This window comes from Canis aureus, chromosome 27 (assembly GCF_053574225.1).
Source record: "Canis aureus isolate CA01 chromosome 27, VMU_Caureus_v.1.0, whole genome shotgun sequence".
In the NCBI taxonomy this organism is placed as follows: Eukaryota; Metazoa; Chordata; class Mammalia; order Carnivora; family Canidae; genus Canis; species Canis aureus.
The window spans coordinates 7,477,857-7,495,807 of record NC_135637.1 but is presented as its reverse complement, the minus strand read 5'-3'; the positions used below and the strand labels follow the sequence as shown (position 1 = coordinate 7,495,807).

At 44.5% G+C, this 17,951-nt stretch overlaps 1 long non-coding RNA gene across 1 annotated transcript in view; it reads left to right on the top strand.

Moving 5' to 3' along the window:
- LOC144299475 (uncharacterized) overlaps positions 1 to 12,879 on the top strand; it is a 43,397-nt gene extending 30,518 nt beyond the window's left edge. Inside the window, exon 3 of the long non-coding RNA XR_013366183.1 lies at positions 11,917 to 12,879. This is a non-coding gene — a long non-coding RNA (uncharacterized LOC144299475). The remainder of the gene's footprint in view (positions 1 to 11,916) is intronic.
- Positions 12,880 to 17,951: the final 5,072 nt, after the last annotated feature.

The following is a 17,951-nucleotide window of genomic DNA, read 5'->3' as shown; positions in this document are numbered from 1 at the left end:
GGCTCATGTCACCACTGGGAGTCTGGTTCCTTTTCTCTTCTGTCTCCGGTATTCAGCAGGTAATTCCCATCACCAAGTCACAAAATGATGTTTCACCTGCACATTTTATGTCTCATTCCAGGGGGTAAAAGAGGGTGGTGCCACCGGACCTCTTATCCTAAACCTTTGCTTTTTTATGTGGATAGATCTGCCTTTTCTAAAAACTTTCACTTATGTGGCATTGTTTCAAACTGCTTCATCACAAGGAAATCTGAAAAGTACTTTTGCTTTCCAGTCCCTGAATAAAGGAAGACAGGGAAGAAGGGTGGTGTTAGGGTGACCAACTTGAAATATTTACCATGGGGAACTGAGTCCTTCAATAGAATAAGAAGCATTTCCAGGATACCAAGAGAGTGAACAAATGTTTCTAGTTTGTACTTTCAGTGAATCTGATTTTCTCTTCTCTTAGAAATTATCACAAATACTGATAAAACACCATTTTGAAGGTTCCCTTTACAAACACTCCATTAAGGAAAAGCGGTATAATTATTTGGGGTCGGGGACACACATCCACTTAGAGGGGTGCCTGAGGGCGGTGATGATCGATGGACAGAGCCAGAGTCAATGTTAAATGTGACTTTGATGCCCAAAGAGAAATAGCAAAACGGAATTGTTGGCATTAATTATTAAGTGTGTGGCACCTCAGCTTCACTCAAAAGTCAATGAATAACCCGTGGATGGTTAATACAGCGAATCCCGGGACACCGGTTTGCTATCCAATGTAAACCTGAGGGATGTCCCAGCCTTTGATTAAATCTGTTTTCTGGGAGAGGCTACCATCACCCTGACACAATTGGATGTTTCTTTACTATTAACTCTGCTCATTTTACATGTGAGTACAATCAAATGACAACATGCACATTTCTGTTTTGCCTCTGAAGGGCAACAATCTGTGTTCTTTTGTGGACATATTTGTGTGTTCAGTGTAATGGCTAAAAAGACTGATAATTAAGATGGGGTCAAATGCATGGGGAAATTCTGGAAAACCATGTCTGACACATTTGCCTTCTAAAAGAAGAGCTTTTACTCAGATTGGCAGCAAACCAAGGTCCCTGGGGTGAAGTTTGAAGCAGCAGATTTTCCACGCCCAAGGTCCCTGGGGTGAAGTTTGAAGCAGCAGATTTTCCACGCCCACGTATCAAGCCCTCTTGAAGGGTTCCTTGACTTCTGTCCCTTGCTTTAATCTTTTCTGGTCAAGAAGAGAAGGAGGTTTGCATTGAAAGGAAGATGCAAGGTTGGGACCTGTTAAGATCAGAAGAGTGGGTACTCTTAATGGAAATTGAAAGCCAATAGAGCATGCTATTTCTCCTTCCTGGAATGTTCTGCTTGGTCTTCAGGGATGGCCTCCCTCTTCCTTCCGGATCTCAGGGGGAGAGCCTTCCTTCCTCCCTGACACAGCACCATTTCTGAGAGACCGGATCCCACAATGTATGTCTTCATAATGGTTATCAGTGTGTTCCTGGCTTATCAATGTGCCTGTTCACCTGTTCAGTGATCAAGTCTCTCCTTAGACTTCCAATTAACTGACAGCAGGGACAATGCTCATTTATCTATTTAAAATTATGCATTGATCTTGGGCATCAATCCAAGTTCTGCAACCTGATGGAGCTCTGTTTATATTTACCAGGCTCTGTTCAATACTGTGGAGAACATTTGAGCCCAGGGACAACTTTCTGGCCTCTCCCTTGGGGACCAGGTGTGCTCATGAAGCAGGCAATCACCCAGGCATCCATTCACACAGTATTCAAGCTATGTTGGGTGGCCACAGTATGATAAATGTACACTGCACGTAGTGTGCTGTGTTGGAGGGACCCTTGGGTGGGCATGTCCATCGTAATCACCAGGTTCTAAATTGGGCAATCATGAGTCCTTGGATGATGTTTTGAGAACCTGCTAGTGTTCACACACCCTCCTTCTGCCTGCTTCTCAAGTCCTCTTTCCTCTGTGGTCCCTGGGGACACGAGTCGAGCTCTGTTCCCCACCTCGCTGCACCATGGCATCTGTTCCTGGCATGAGAACTCCCATGCTCTGTGGCCATTTCTTCCTTTGCCACTGAGCAGCAAGTTTGCCTCAAGTTTTATCAGCAACCGAGGTAATGAGAACTGATAATCTACTTTCACATTCTTTCAACGTGCTATGCTCTAAATTAATAATAGATGCTAATTTACAGGCAAATTCTGCATTGGGTTTGGTTCTAAATCAGCTTAGATCCTAGACTCCTGGTGTCAATTTGAACTCTTATTGGGACGGTGAACTCCCATACCTGAGTGTGAAATTGAGTCTGAGAGACTGTGTGGACGGTGGTGGATCTGGTATCCGGTAGCGAGGGCAGTGCCCACTCAGATCCAGCTGTTTGTTGCCAAATTAGAACTCAGGCTGAGAATAAGCAAATCTAGTAAAGGAGGAGGAGGCAGAAATGATGCTTGTCTGTAATCTTGCTATTTAAAAAATGTTAGTAACTGATAAGAAGAAATTCAAACACAGAACTAAGGGGAAAGCACCATAGGGCTTTTTGTTTGAAAACTTGCATTTCCATCTCTGACCTAGGTAGATTCTTTCAAAAGCCATTATTTCTTTTCCAGTGGGTGATCGCATTGTATCAACATACCTACCACTTCTTGAAGTTGATGTAAGGATTCCAACATACCTTCCACTCAACTTTTAAAAATGTTTGTATTTAGAATTAACAGTTATATGGGGACATCCCATTGAAATTAGAAACCACAGTTGGTGTTAGAAAATTAAATAAGCCCAGTGTGAGAAATCAGAGCTATGATACGTACCATGTAAAAGAATTATGCATGTTTTCAAGTCTGTTCTGCTCATTGAGCTGATAAAATTGTGAAATGCTATTTTGCATTCATGGTTACAGTCAGATTGGGTGTGAAAGCTTTTCTGGAAAGCTGCGTCTAACATTAATGATTTTGCATATTTAATTCTAATATTACAAATAGTGAGATGCTTTTCAGGAGTCTGTACCTAAACGAAGCTGGCTTAAAGCAGGAGAATTGGAAAACAAGCATGCTTCCCCCAGACAGGCATTACTGGGATGCATATCTGCATCTAATAAATCTAATTCTACACAGGCATCCCCACTGATTGTTAACACAGAGACATTTTTATTGCAGTGTCTGGAATTAAGGAGGGCTGAGTAATCTTTACTATCCCAAACAGGCTTGCACATCATGGTTTCAGGATTTTGGTGTTTTCTATTTTTTCAGGGGAAAATGTCTTATCCTTCTGGTATATAATTCCTTATTTTCTTAGCTTTGAATCATGAGTAGAAGTAACAGGTAGAGACGTATTTCTGAGAGTATAATTCTTTCTGCCATAAAATACTGGGAAATAAAGTGCCTGGACATTAAATTTTGAGCTTATTAATTTCTATTTAAACTTCAATTTCTCCTGGAGGAATAAAAAGAATTTGCCTTCATGAATAGGGATCGCCATTTCCAGCTTTGTTTTGGGTTGACTGAGGAAACACCACTGAGGTTTTGCACGGGAATGCCGTGGACACCTGCCCGTGGCCATCCACATTGACGAAGGGCCTCGGCAGCCCATGTCAGAGGTTCCAGGAGAACGTGGGGCTCACAGTGGATCCCGCACTGTGTCCACACAAGGGCAGAGCCACCCAGCTTCTGTGCCTGGGGTGGAAGGAAAAGGAGAGGGCCCAGTGAGGATGCAGGGCCATGTGTACACGCGGTGACCATTCCACCTGCTGCCCATGTTCCAGGCCTCCTTCCTAGTAAGCTGGGAGGGCTGGTTGAGGCAGCTTCTGGGAACATTCAGTACGTACTCAGCAACCATCTCTTTGGTGAGTGACTGGGTGGTCCAGGCAGGTACCAGTTACATCCAGGGCAGCCGAGATCCTGGACACCGGGTGAGACACTGAGCCCCAACCCAGGAAACTGATATCTGCCCGCCACACAGGTCAGGAATCGGTGCAGGGTCCTCACCTTGGAATGTCCTCATCTAGGCCAGGCCAGGTTACGCACACACGGAGATGTGGGGATTTGGGCTCTAACCTTGGTGTGAGCTGTGACACATGAATATGGGCAGTGTTGAGCTCCAGAGGGCCTCCCCCTCCTCCATGCTCAGAGGCACCCATGCCTGGGCACAAGCTGAGTGCCCTGAGCTGTGGTTTCTTTCACAAACGGATTAGAGGCACCAGGGACGGCTCAGGCCACTAAGGGCAGCTGTGTGTGCAAAGGTGAGAGCTCTGTCCTCGTCAGTGGCTCTCTGGAAAAGTGCTGAGCAGACATAAAGCATCGATTTTGGTACAATTTGAAAAAGCGAAGCACCCAGCAGATATATCCAGGTCTGGAAAATACAGGCCAGTAGAATCTCCCCTTCTGCGTTCTCTCACTTTTTATATTATGTTGACCAGTTATTTGGGAAAGGAGAATAGAGAAAGGCCCTTCGCTCATCAGAGCTCTCCTTCTCCCCCTTCCAACTGAAAAGGTCCCACCTGTTTGGTGAACTTCTGTGGAGGGTCCAGCAAATGTGTCCTCAGGGCTTCATCCCTGGATTATCATGGGATTTACTTGGTTAGCAACATTAAAAGTGCTTCATACCAGAGTTAACTGTACTAACAGATCCCTAGAATTTATTGGTCTTATAGAAATGTAATTGTATACAACTGTAACTTCATATGACTGTAACTTATATAATACAACTGTAACTTTTTTTAAAAACGATTTTATTTATTTATTCATGAAAGACACAGAGAGAGAGGCAGAGACACAGGCAGAAGGAGAAGCAGACTCCCTGCCGGGAGTCTGATGTGGGACTCAATCCCAGGACCCTGGGATCACGCCCTGAGCCAAAGACAGACACTCAGGTGCCCCAACACAACTGTAACTTTATACAACTTTGAGCAAATACCATTTTGTCTCCCCCACAGCTCTTCCATCTAGGAGTTTAACTATTCTCTACACCTGGTGGCCATTCGTATATCTTCTTTGAAGAAATGTCTGCTCAGGACCTTTGTCCATTTTTAAATCAAATTATGTTTTATTTTGCATTTATTTATTTCTGTTATAGAGTTGTAGGGGATTGTTAAAAGGAGTGGTTTGATCAGGTAACTTAAATACGATGCATTTGTACGTGTTGGTGCATCACATTCACAGGCACACAAATGCAGAGATAATCCTGCATGTGTGCAGGCACAGACAGGGGATGGTCAGGACTTAGAGAATGGCCAAAAAGCATCCGAGTAGAGAGGACCTAGGGCACATGGGATACCCACTTACCATCTTAGAAGGCTGGGGATATTTCAATTGCTTTTTCATTATCACTTCACTTCAAAATAATTAAAAGAAATAAAAGACTGAGAGAGAGATATTTGCAGAGGGGATGGAAAAGTGCATAAATACAAATGTTTATCTGGAAAAGACAACCAAACACATGCATTTCAAGAGCGAAAAGGTGCATAGCCTTTTCCGATTTCTCTTCTCTTCTTGATGAAGGTGAATTATTTAACACACTCAATAAATTTCCAGTTTTCAATTTAATGAGCCCCACATTTGGCATACTATATTCTGTTAGGCTTTCAACTAAAGTCTGGAGATAAAAGGTATTATACTTCAAAGAAATGTGATTTTTTTTTTCTATCTCGTATATTCAACTGGCATAAATTCAGACAGACCATATCAGACCTCAGTGAAATCCACATAAGAAGTTTTCCCTGTTTGTTTTCAAAGTTCTCATAAATTGCTCTCTTCCAGGCTATAATTGGTCTTTGTGAAGAAAGGGAGTGTTTGAATGTGCAGATAAACACATCTGCAGAAAGTCTACAGATTTAGGGCCTGAGCTACTAAAGCAGATCCAGAAAATATAAGAGAACAGCTAAGAGAATTAACTAAATATGAGAGAACATAGTCAAATTTTTAAAAATGTGAAATCAAGTTTATCCAGATTTGTAATCATGAAAAGTGCCGTCCTTTGGACCACTTTTGCTTTGCAGATTCCGTTTCCAGCCCAACCCAGCCCTGCCCAGAGCAGGATCCTGTCCGGGACACTGGCCCACTGGTTTCCCCATCCTTCTGGCAGAGTGGGAGCCCTGTAGTCCTGTGCTGTCTGGGCTGGAAGACACGGTGAAGCTTCTTTACCCTGAACTTCGCTTTCCCTCAATGTGCATCCTGTATCCTCCATGTGCTCTAGATCGAAGTTTGGAAGTCAGATGATAGAGCTTCCTGAGTCCCACTTCCCTGATCACTTCTGAAGAGTCAGATGATAAGTACCATCTATGGTTTGGAGCGAACAGGATTCACTCTCGGCCTTGGAGAGCACAGTTTGGTGACTTTGACTAAGGTGTTTCCCCATTCTGCTCCCCAACTTTCTTGTTGATAAATATAGGTGCAAGAGTTACTTCCTCCTGGCCCCCCATGAGGAGAAAGGACAGGGGTCCAGTTTGCGTAAAAGGTAGCACGAGGCCAGGCACATACCAGTGGCACACATTGTTGTTTTATGGAATAAAAAGAACCAGCATGTGGGCAGCTGGGTGGCTCAGTGTTTGAGCGTCTGCCTTTGTCTCAGGTCATGATCCTGGACTCCTGGGATCGAGTCCCACATTGGGCTCCCTGCAGGGAGCCTGCTTCTCCCTCTGCCTATGTCTCTGCCTCTGTCTCTCTCTGTGACTCTCATGAATAAATAAATAAAATCTTAAAAAAAAAAGAAAGGACCAGCATCTGTAAACCAGGTCCGCTTTGGGAGGCCTGTTTGCAAGCACTGGGTTCTTTCATCTATATACCATCTGGAGCTACATTTTTTGCAGACACCTGAGTTCGGAAATAAATGACCTTCTCAAACCGCACAGCCAGCAGTAAAGGCAGAGGACCTTGCAGCCATCCTTCCACCCTGAGCCCATGATCTCCCCTTCACACCATGTTTTCTCTTCAGTGTCCAGCCCAAGTTGCTCACACTTGGACAATTATGGAAAAAGATGGACCAGGTAGAGGGTCTTATTCGAGGGTTTTGGAAATAAATCTTCCTTACACTTAGGGATGAGTCTGGGGTCCTCTTGCTCCTCCAGCCATTTAGCCACCAAAGAAAGACCACGTCTAGGGACCATGAAATGGTGGGTGCAGCCCACATAGCAATGATGAGTGTATTTTGCTTGATTCCTACAACATTAAAAAAAAAAACCCTTGTATTATAGAAATTTGCAAACATATGCAGAAGTAGAAAGAGAGATATAACATTCTCTAAATATACATCATCCATTTTCAATAATTTATCAACTCCACACCAAGGAGGGTAGGTCACCTGCCAGATAGTGAAGACCTGTGAGTTTAGGATCTTTTTCAAGTGCTGATTCAATTAAAAGATGGAAGAAGTGGTTTCTGACCTCCACTCCCATCTCAGTGAGATGAAAATGAACAGAAGCCCATCTATAACCAAACACTAACACGTGTGGTGTACCATGTTGTCAGGAGGGACTCCTCACTGCGTGCTGGCTGGGCCAGATGGTTTTGTGGAGGTGATATTCCTTGGACTTGGAGGAAGTTCAGCTTTGCAGAGACAGGATCATGGGGGGTGGGGAGGAGGTGATTTTCAGAACCACAAAGTAAAGGTGCTGCTCCGACCAACCTCTGTGTTGGGTCTGAATGGACGATTCATTTCCGATCCCACAGGGATCCCTGAGGCGAGGCTCTCTGAATGCCCCTGTAACCCACGGTGGGTCTGGACCCTGGGACTCTGCTCTGCACCTGAGCCACCAAGGCTGTGAGCAACCTGACTGCCAGATGGACGGGTGTGGAGCACGACAGCGCTTGGAGCACATCTGGCACCAGAATCGAAGCCTTCTTCTTTTCTTTCTGCCAGAAAGGGACACCCCAAATCTAAGCCTCTAATCATGGAGGCTGGCAGGAGTACCAGCAGGGGGGACGTTTCACGAGAGGCTCTTGGGAGGCGGACCAGGAGGTTCAGGTGAAAGAGAGGATGGAGAGGGGACTTCCTACAGCTGAGGAGGAAACCAGCCTTTGGAAGCAGAAAGCAGGGGTGGTGGTGCCTTCAAACCTCCCTGCAGTCATAGAGTCCAATCTTTTTAAATTACAAGAGTAAAAACTGTAGCAATTATAGTAACAATAATGGTAACAGCTCTGAGTTACTGATTCCACCTTAGGGTTTGGCCCCTTGCTAGCACTTCACCAGCGGATCAAATTCAGCTGATGCTGCCTGCATACAGCATAGTTTCTATCGATACTCCCATTGTATAGAAGAGAAAACCGAGGCCCAGGAAGACACAGTCCAGCAAGGTGGTTTGGTTCCTGACTGGCAGGCCGGGGATGCAAGCCCAGCATACAGGTCAGGCTCCTGACCCTGAGCAGACATGTCCCCCGCCCCCCTTTCTGCCAGGTCACAAGGAGGAGAGGACTTGAAAATCGGCATGCATTCTTTTTTTTTCTTAATAATAAATTTATTTTTTATTGGTGTTCAATTTGCCAACATGCAGAATAACACCCAGTGCTCATCCCGTCAAGTGCATTCTTTTGGCCATGATAAACCCCGGGGAATCTTCTCAACCTGGAGGTGTAGCAGAGACCAGAAACCAGACCTTCCCCTCCTCACTCACAGCTTCCTGGTCTCCCCCAAATTTTGGGTCACTCTTCCCAAGTCCCCACGATTGGAGCACAACGTGAAATACTACAGCAGAGTGTTTGCTCTTGCAAAGCTTGAGCTGCAGATTATTCTCACGGAGGGGATAACAGAGTTGTCAGAAGCAGCAGGGAAGGAAGTAAATGTTGCTGTGAATTTGTCAAACCTTTGCTAACAGGACTACCGACGTGGAGAGAATTAGTCCAAAATTAATTTCATTTTCGTTTTTTCTCACTAGGTGATTTGGATTGGGATTTTTAAAATGGCTTTCACCGTGTCAAAACGAGGTTTTTAGACATGACATTCCACAGTTTAATTTAGGTAGACAGAGTAAAACATTAAAAATCAAAGATACCTACAGTCTCCTCTCCTAATTAGTATGTGCCATTATAGAGACATTTGGGTAATTTGTGTCATATAAAAATTCGTCAAGGGTCTGGTTTGAAATCCTACAGAATACTGCTCTCAGTTTACCATGAGAACACACTACATAGTCATGTTCATGATAGAAGGGCTGTAAGTATGCAGGCACCTGGGTGGCTCAGTGGTTGAGCGTCTGCTTTCGGCTCAGGACGTGATCCTGGAGTTCCAGGATCGAGTCCCACATCGGGATCCCTGCAGGGAACCTGCTTCTCCCTCCGCCTGTGTCTCTATGTGTGTGTGTGTCTCTCTCTGTGTGTCTCTCATGAATAAATAAATAAAATCTTTTTTTTTAAAAAAAAAAGAGCTGTAAGTACATCTTGGGACTCCCTTCACTATCCTTCTGGGAGTTTCTTTGACTTCTCCTGTGCTAGGTCTTCTTCTCAGACCCTGTAAATTTTTCTTGCTTGGTTGCTTTATTCCCTCATTTTGGGAAAGCACTGTACCCAGGAGCATCCTAAAATTATAGTAGATAATTTTTTGAGATCTTACATATCTGGAAAATGTCTTTATTCGACCCTATTTTTGGTCACTGCATATCACACTTTAATATATAAAGCAATTTCTTTCAAATTTTGGAAGGCACTGCCTCACCGGCAGATAGTAGAAGAAAGCAGGATCAGATCTTTCAGGAACATGGAATGCATAACTGATTCTTCTACACAAAGGGGAGTTAGACACCTGGCAGAGAGTTAGGAGTGAAATTAATGATCCTGATCAGTATATGGAAAATCACACACATGCAGATAATCATCAACTTAAGAGAGAAAAATTAATATTGGAAAGCCAACTATTCCTAGGATACTACAAGTCTTGGTTTGAATAAGGTTTAGATAATTGCACATTTGAACAAAATGAGGCTGAATATGCACACAGACAATGGCCAGACCATAAATAACAGTAGAACCTGGACCCAAATTCCAGTCTCCACAGTAACTGGTCCAGGAGCCCAATCAGAACATCCCAAGCAACTGGCCCAGAGAGGCTGGAACTTGGAAGTAGGAATCTGGGTGCATAAAGAAAACAAATAAAGTAGAAGCAGCATGTTGCACAGATCAAGGCCACATGCCATTCATCAAGGAGGGTGAGAAAATATATGTACCTCTGCGCCAAAAGTCAGAAAAAAAAATGAGACGGAGAGAGCATGGAGACAAGGAGGAAAGACTTGGTGAAATGAAAAGAAATAAAGACATCTAAGCATCCTTGCAGGGAACTCTGATGCCTGGACAGTGATGGTGGATCTGGGATTCACACAGGAATTTACAGACTTGCAGTGAGTTACTGGCATCCAAATCTCGTCCTACCACCTGTTTCTAGGTGACCTTGGGCACCGAGCTTCTGTTTTCTCACCTGTGAAGAGGAATAATAGTATCTACTTCTTAGCATTGGTGACAATTAGATAATATATGGAAATCTCCTACCACAGGGCTTGACAGATAATTAGGTGTTAGTGAATGTTGGAGATGATAATTATGTGACGCTCTATGTTTATTTGGATTTTTAATGGAATTTCCAAAATTATGTCTTATGAGAAAAACAGATGTGTTTTAATCTCCTTTCTGCCTCTCCCCAGTCTTCAGCTCTCAAAAAACACATTTGCACGTTTAATTGTAAATGAGTGAGAAGAACACATTTTGTAAGAAAGATGAAGACAATTAAAGACAGAGCAAGCGGACCTCTGAGTCCCCTTGTCATGTCTAAAAAGCCATGAGGTTGCAGGTGGAAAGAATACCGGACCCAGGAGGTGATTATCATATTCTTAGATCTAAGTGATGCAGGCTGTCCATCTGGGGACCCAGAGGGGGTCCTGCAGGATCAGTCTAGGCGGTCTTTGGCTTTGCAAATGAAGGAAATGGAGTGTGAGCCAGCAGGAGGTAAGAGCAGAGTTTCTGAAGACAGAGAAAGAGCGGATATAGAATAAGTGTCCAGGAGTCTCAGGAAAGAAAGGAGAGAGTCTTGTCTTTGTTTGGGGTCTGGGGTTTTAACTGAAGACCTTGGTCTGGCATATGTGTCCCCTCAGGCATCCAGGAACTGTTTAGTACAAAGACGAGGACACAGATGTTATTCCTTGGAGCCAGAGGGCCTTGGCATCGAGATGACCAGCTCTGGTGGTTCTGGAATATGCGTATGATAGATTCATCTCATCATCCTCACCTGGCGCTTCCTTAGAGGTTGTCTGTTTTAGAGAAATCATTAACCCTTCATCCCTTACAAGGTGGATACACACTGCTTGCATTACAAGGCTTATGTCCAGTGAAGGTCCTAGTAGAAATAGAAGCCAGAAAAGAAGGAGAGGGGAAAAAAACAGCCTTTTCTTTCATGGGGTCCTTTTGGTTTCCTTGTCTCATAAGTTTGGGGAATCAAATGTCACAGGAGCTGATTTTCTTAAAATGAGGTTCTCTCTCAGGCAACCTTTCTCATCCCACTTTAATAGAGACATGGCTAGAGACATGTGTCTCTTTCCTTTGTCTATGAGAAAAGCGCCAGCCCAAGAATGAGGATAAACCGCGTCAGACATTGGTTCCAGTGTGAGGGAGAAGCAGTGCACGGCAGAGATTCTGCAAACTAGAAGCTCTGTCTGAAAAGAGGCAACACTACTCAGTTCCTGCACTGGGTGCCACATGGGAGGCAGGCCTAGTGCTGGCAGGTCCAGGATCTATCTTCCCAGAAACAAGAGAAATGCAGATCGTAACATGAACTCACCTAATTGTAAAATATTGCCTAAACTATTCCTAAAATTCTGGTTAAACCAAACAAATGTTACATGTCTCCAGACCAGATGTGGTCCACAACTGGACAAGTTTTGAGCATTTTCTTAAATTCACAGGAGAGAGATGATCTTGTGTCCTTTTGTTACAGATTGGAAAAGTGAGGCCCATGAAGTCATTTGGGAACCAGTGGCCCGGCTGAACCAGGAGCTCACATCCTCAGTGGTCCCGTCCAAGACCCAGGGACGGAGAGAGGACAGCAATGTGCACGCACCCCACCTGAGCTGGTCCTTGCCCAGGAGGGAGGCTGGCCCTCAGCCTCAAGTCAGCATGCAGGAGAGGCTCTGTCGGCCTGTTACATATGCAACTTGAGTCTATGTCATTAAGAGCAGGCATATGTTGCATCGTATTATGAATTTATTAGGAAGCATGAATAATTAAGGTGTAAATACCTAAAACATCGTTTTGGTCTTAGGTTCTGATATGTCTTCATTTCTTGACATCCCAGGGATCGCAAACATGAAGGTGGTGCGGTCTGTCTGGACCTACGGGGCAGCCCTTTCCTGATCTGGGAACCGCGGGTAGAATAACGGCTTCTTGTGCGTACCACGAAAAGTGGATGTGTTGCCTGTTCTTGTTAATCCTATCTTCTGCTTTTCCTGAACCAGAATTCCATTTTCCGCATTTAAAAACAAAACAATGTGCTTCTATGCAAAAACGAACGAATTGTCCTCTGGCAGAGTAAGCTAGTGTCACTCCCAAAGTGTTTTATGTTAGTTAAGGGATCTTATCCATAAAAGGCACTCAGAACGAAGTTCTGTTGTCTTTTTTTTTTTTTTTTTTTTTTGTCTGTTGTCTTTAATAGAAGTAAATGTTTGTCATTGGTTTGGTGGCGCTCCATCTTTCTTTATTCAAAGACCATGGCAGAAGCACATATTATCCCATTTCGGAAGAAGTTTCAGAAAATTCTTTCCTGGGGTTCCTGGGTGGCTCAGTTGGTGAACCATCTGCCTTCAGCTCAGCTCATGATCCTGGGGTCCTGGGATCGAGCCCCATGTTGGCGCTCTGCTCAGCAGGGAGTCTGCTTCTCCCTTTCCCTCTGCTTTTCCCCTGCCTCCCCGGCTTGTGCTCTCTCTATCTCTCTATCAAATAAATGAATAAAATCTTAAAAAAAAGAAAGAAAATGTCTTCCCTGTGTCTTCAGCTGATTTAAATGGATTTCCTATAGCTTGCCCTACTTTCCTATTCTTAGCTGCAGACAAGTGTGGCTCTCAGTCATAAGGCAACACGTGTCAAGGACTCAGGGTCTCGTCCTGTGTCCCTTCTCAGGGCTTACTCCTGGTTTACCTTCTCTCTCATTCATAATCCCAGTGAAAAAGAGGTCTGAGGAACATTGCTTTAGAGATGGAATATATATATTCCTCCTGGAATTTTTAATTCTTCAGGAAAGAACATTCTGGAGGGAAATATGCTCTTCCCAGAGGGGATGTCAGAGTTTTTCTGAGCTGATCTCAGTAACTAAAGATACTTGCATGTTGTTGGAAGGATGAAAAGTGAGTGTCAGGTCCTGCCCCAGAAGCCGGTGGTATCCTCTGTGTTCCACCACTGGCCTCCAGTTCCGTAGAAACATAGAATCTTACAGGATGATGGTCCTCCAGTAAAGCACTACTCATTTTGGGTTTAAGAGCACCTGCACTACCTGGGGACTTCATAGATGAGCATAAACAATGTGAATAGCTCTCAAAATCCATGCTAAGGGAAATATTTTAGAAGCAGGATGAGAATTAGAGCATCATTATTTAAATGAAAAACACCAAAAATCACCACATATTTTCTATGTGTTTTTCAGGACAATTGTCAAACATGTTGATGTTTCTGGACAAGCTATCTGAACATCATAGCAAAGCTTCAGGTACATTCCTTAGTATTGTGGGCGTCTAGTGTGTGTGTCTCAGTTGATCAATAAACAACGATGTGGCCGCACCAGTCCTGTTCTTCTTACTATGATTGCAAAATGCCCTCAGCAATGAGCATCAAACTTTGGGAGGATACGAGGTTCATTACTTAAGAGTCCTGGAAATTACATGGCATACTGGGGCCACACAGCAGGTCACAGCTAGAGAGAGGGGAGTGCAGGAGCCTGTGGTTCTCCTTTTATTAAGAGTCCAGGATCTGGGGCCCAGGGTTTCACGAACTCACTCTTACCTGGTGAATTTAAAATATAAAAATGCCGGGCAGCCGGAGTGGCTCAGCGGTTTAGCGCCGCCGTCAGTCCAGAGTGTGATCCTGGAGACCTGGGATCAAGTCCCACGTCGGGCTCCCTGCATGGAGCCTGCTGCTTCTCCCTCTGCCTGTGTCTCTGCCTCTCTCTCTGTGTCTCTCATGAATAAGTAAATAAAATCTTAAAAAAAAAATATACATATATATAGTCTCTTAAATTGCAGATAGAAAAAGAAAATGGGGCCCCAAGCAACCAAGAGCTCGAAAACAGAGGAGCCCAAAGAGGGGTAGGGGTTGGGGTTGGGAGGGTGCCTGGGTACCTGGGCCTGTAGCCGGTCAGGCGTGTACTGAGATGGGTGCCTGGGCAGTCAGAGCTTCCCATCAGGTGCTCGCATTATGAAAAGAAAACTGGACTTGCCAGGGTTATGTGACCGCATCCCAACCCTGTTTTGTGCTCAGAAATGCTCCAGAAATGCTCCAGCCCCAAGACCCACCTCTGTCCAAGCAGCAGATGAGCTGCAGGTAGAAAATCCGATGTGGTCAACATTGGGAACGGTCCCAGGCTCCCTGGGAAGGATGTGACAGATGTCCCTCATGCTAAAACAAAGCAACAACCTCTTCTTAGCATCCTCACGTGAAAGAAGAACGGGGTCTAAGGAAGCGCCCTCAGAGAGTAACGGGCACGTACCTGCCCTGACTCCGTGGGTCAGAGCCAAAGCCTCGTGAGGCGTAGGAGCCGTGCCAAGGCAAAGCTGCCCCTGGAGGAGACGTAGAGCTGGGCAGAGTGAACTCCAACGACGTGACTCCAGTTAGAAGAAAGAAAGCTGAGGCTTCTCCTCCTCTTCCTCCTCCTCCTCCTCACCCTCTTCCTCACTCCTCCTCCTTCTTCCTCTTCCTCCTCCTCCTTCCCTGCCTCCTCCTTCTCCTCTATCATCTCCTTCTCCTCTCAATTAACTTCTGTCCTGAGAACAAGCAGATCCACAGTTGGAAGGAGGAGCAAAGCAGGGAAGTGGCATCCGAAGTGAGTTTCTGCTTTCTCTTTGACTTGCTCTGACAGCTGGCTGAGGCCTTCCCGGTACTGATCTTCCTCATGATTCACCAGGAGGTCCGGCAGCACGAGGAGCCTTTGTTGCCTCTCTCTGATCGACGAACGTCATTCAGGCCACCTTTCTACTTATTTGCTGCCACAGATGATATTTAACCCCATTTCAAAGCTCAAAGTCCCATACAGCAAATGTAAAGTTTAAAAATAAAATTCCTGGGATCCCTGGGTGGCGCAGCGGTTTGGTGCCTGCCTTTGGCCCAGGGCATGATCCTGGAGACCCGGGATCGAATCCCACGTCGGGCTCCCTGCATGGAGCCTGCTTCTCCCTCTGCCTGTGTCTCTGCCTCTCTCTCTCTCTCTCTCTCTCTGTGTGTGACTATCATAAATAAATTTTAAAAAAATTAAAAAAAATAAAAAATAATAAAAATAAAATTCCTGTACAAGGTGAAACAGCCATATCTGGGCCCCTCTAGGTATATCATTTTATACTTTTGCGTACACGCCTTTCACAGGTCCTGTAGAAAAAATTCAGCCTCCGTACTAGGAGGGAAACTGCCCTCTAAGTTAACATAGGAGATTGGTTTGTATTTTTCCAAATGCTGGAAGCCAAGCATCCACCTCACACAGGAGTTTAAGTGATCAGTTGTCATTCAGATCAAAGAGAAACCAATCAGAAAACCTTAAATGGGGGGTGGGGGGGCTGAGTGGCTTGGTTAAGCATTTGACTCTTGATCTCAGCTCAGGTCTTAATCTTGGGGTCATGAGTTCAAGCCCTGGGTTGGGTTCTACACTGGGCATGGAGCCTCCTTAAAAAAAGAGAAAGAACAAAAGAAAGAAAGAAGAAACAAAGAAAGAAAGAAAGAAAGAAAGAAAGAAAGAAAGAATGAATGAATGAAAGAAAGAAAGAAAAAAGGAAACTGTCAATCTATATTAACTTCAGATTAATTTGAGGTCAGCTTTCCTACAGTAAGTGGATACATACCTACCATACCTACCATTAGTATGGTATGTATCAGCTCGAAAATGAAAAGCAAGTTGAAATTTAAAAAATTGAAATAATGTCAAATGACAGGCTGGTCCTAAATAGTTCACAGATGGGACTGTGTCTCATTTATCTTGATGTTTTGGGCACAGAGCATAGACATCATGCTTAATGTTCATTGAATTACGTCATTAATCAGATAAAGTGAGAAATAAGCAGGATACAAATGAGAAGCAGATTTTACTGGAAAAGCATGGGGAGATGGAATATCTCTGGACCTGCCACTTACTTTCTGACCTTAGATAACATGGATTAATGTATCTGGGCGATGATTTGATCCTCTCTGCAGCGAGGGGCTGACCTGTGTGTTCTACGGGGTCCTGGCTTTCCGTCATCTCTATCACTCCGCAGGCAGAGACAGGCATGGGGATCTGCGTGTAAGGTCATGGCTGCTGGCTTTAAGTGGACCAATGGACAGGCCAAGACTCGCTTCTAGATGATGCACAAGAGGATGCTTCGCTTGGTTTGGGAGCAGCAAGGAGATGGGAGTTCTATAGAGTGGCCTCCAACTCACAACGGCATGTTAGCCATATGTTCATTATGCATTTTTTGAGAAGTCAAGTCATCTAAAAACATTTTCCCACCTCATTGTCTCTCCTCTGGATATGTTTCTGCTTCAGTTTCTGGGTTTTTTTCTTAATTTTTAGAACATGGAGATTTCTATATTTCCCTCATAAGATTTGCTAGGTAGGCGTGTATGCAAAAATGATCTTCAATCTCTTGCATCTAGATGGTGCCAAGTGGGGGTGTATCTGGTTGTTTGACACTCCCACACTGCCCTTGGCAAACGATTTTCCAAAATGGCCATCATGATTTATCACATCCCACGTGCTCTTCAAAGTGGTGTCGATACGGCTCCAGTAGAGGTGCCATCTATGTACCTGCCCCTTGGGCATACCTGTCATCATGGCGGCAGTCATGCTATGTGATGGCCATGGCTAGGCCATAAAAAGCTTCCTCCGAATTCTCTAGGTGCACCTGCTCTTGGAACCCAGCCACCGTGTTGTGAGGAAGCCTGAGCAGCCCGTGAGGAGGCCCCCACCTGGCAGCCAGGCAGAGCCTTGGGCAGACAGCTGCCCTGGAAAGTCACGGCCCGAGTGCGTCCTTCAGGTCGCCGTTGAGTCACCTCGGCTGATGCTGGGTGGAGCCGCGAAGAACCAAGCCTGCCAAGCGCTGACCAATTTGCAGGTTTGTAAACAAAATAAATCATGTTTCTTCAGCCTCTATGCTTTAGGTTGGTTTGATACATTGTAACAGATAACCCAGCTTTTCTTTCTTTTTTTTTTCTTTTTTTTTTTTTTCTGAGCTTTTCTTTTCTTTTTTGCCCCAGGGGAAAAAACACTTATCAGTGTTCAATAAGATGAAGTAAAAAGGTGAAGAACAGATTCATTTTTCCTTCAGCTTGTTTCCAATAGCCTCCGTGTTTCCTTACAAGTTAGAGGGACGTAGGATACTTTTGTTTAGTTGTTTCTTTTCTTTCACTTTTGCTTTTTTTTTTTTTTTTTTGCGAACATGTTAGAACTATCACATCCTGCCAGGCGTAGAATAAATTGGTACATTTTTTTGAGAAGATCTGGTTACCTTGAAGACACGTATTCCCCCATGATATAATAAATCCACCTCTAATTATTTACCCTGGATAAATACATACATATGTGCTGCAGAGCTCATATGTTAAAATATTCATAGCAGTTCTAGGCAGAGAGTAAAAGAAAATTTTAAAAATCTGAAGGAGGGACGCTTGGGTGGCTCAGCGGTTGAATGCCTTTTAGCTCAGGGCGTGACCCTGGAGTCCTGGGATCTAATCCCACATCGGGCTCCCTGCAGGGAGGCTGCTTTCTCTCTGTCTGTGTCTCTGCCTCTCTCTGTCTCTGTGTCT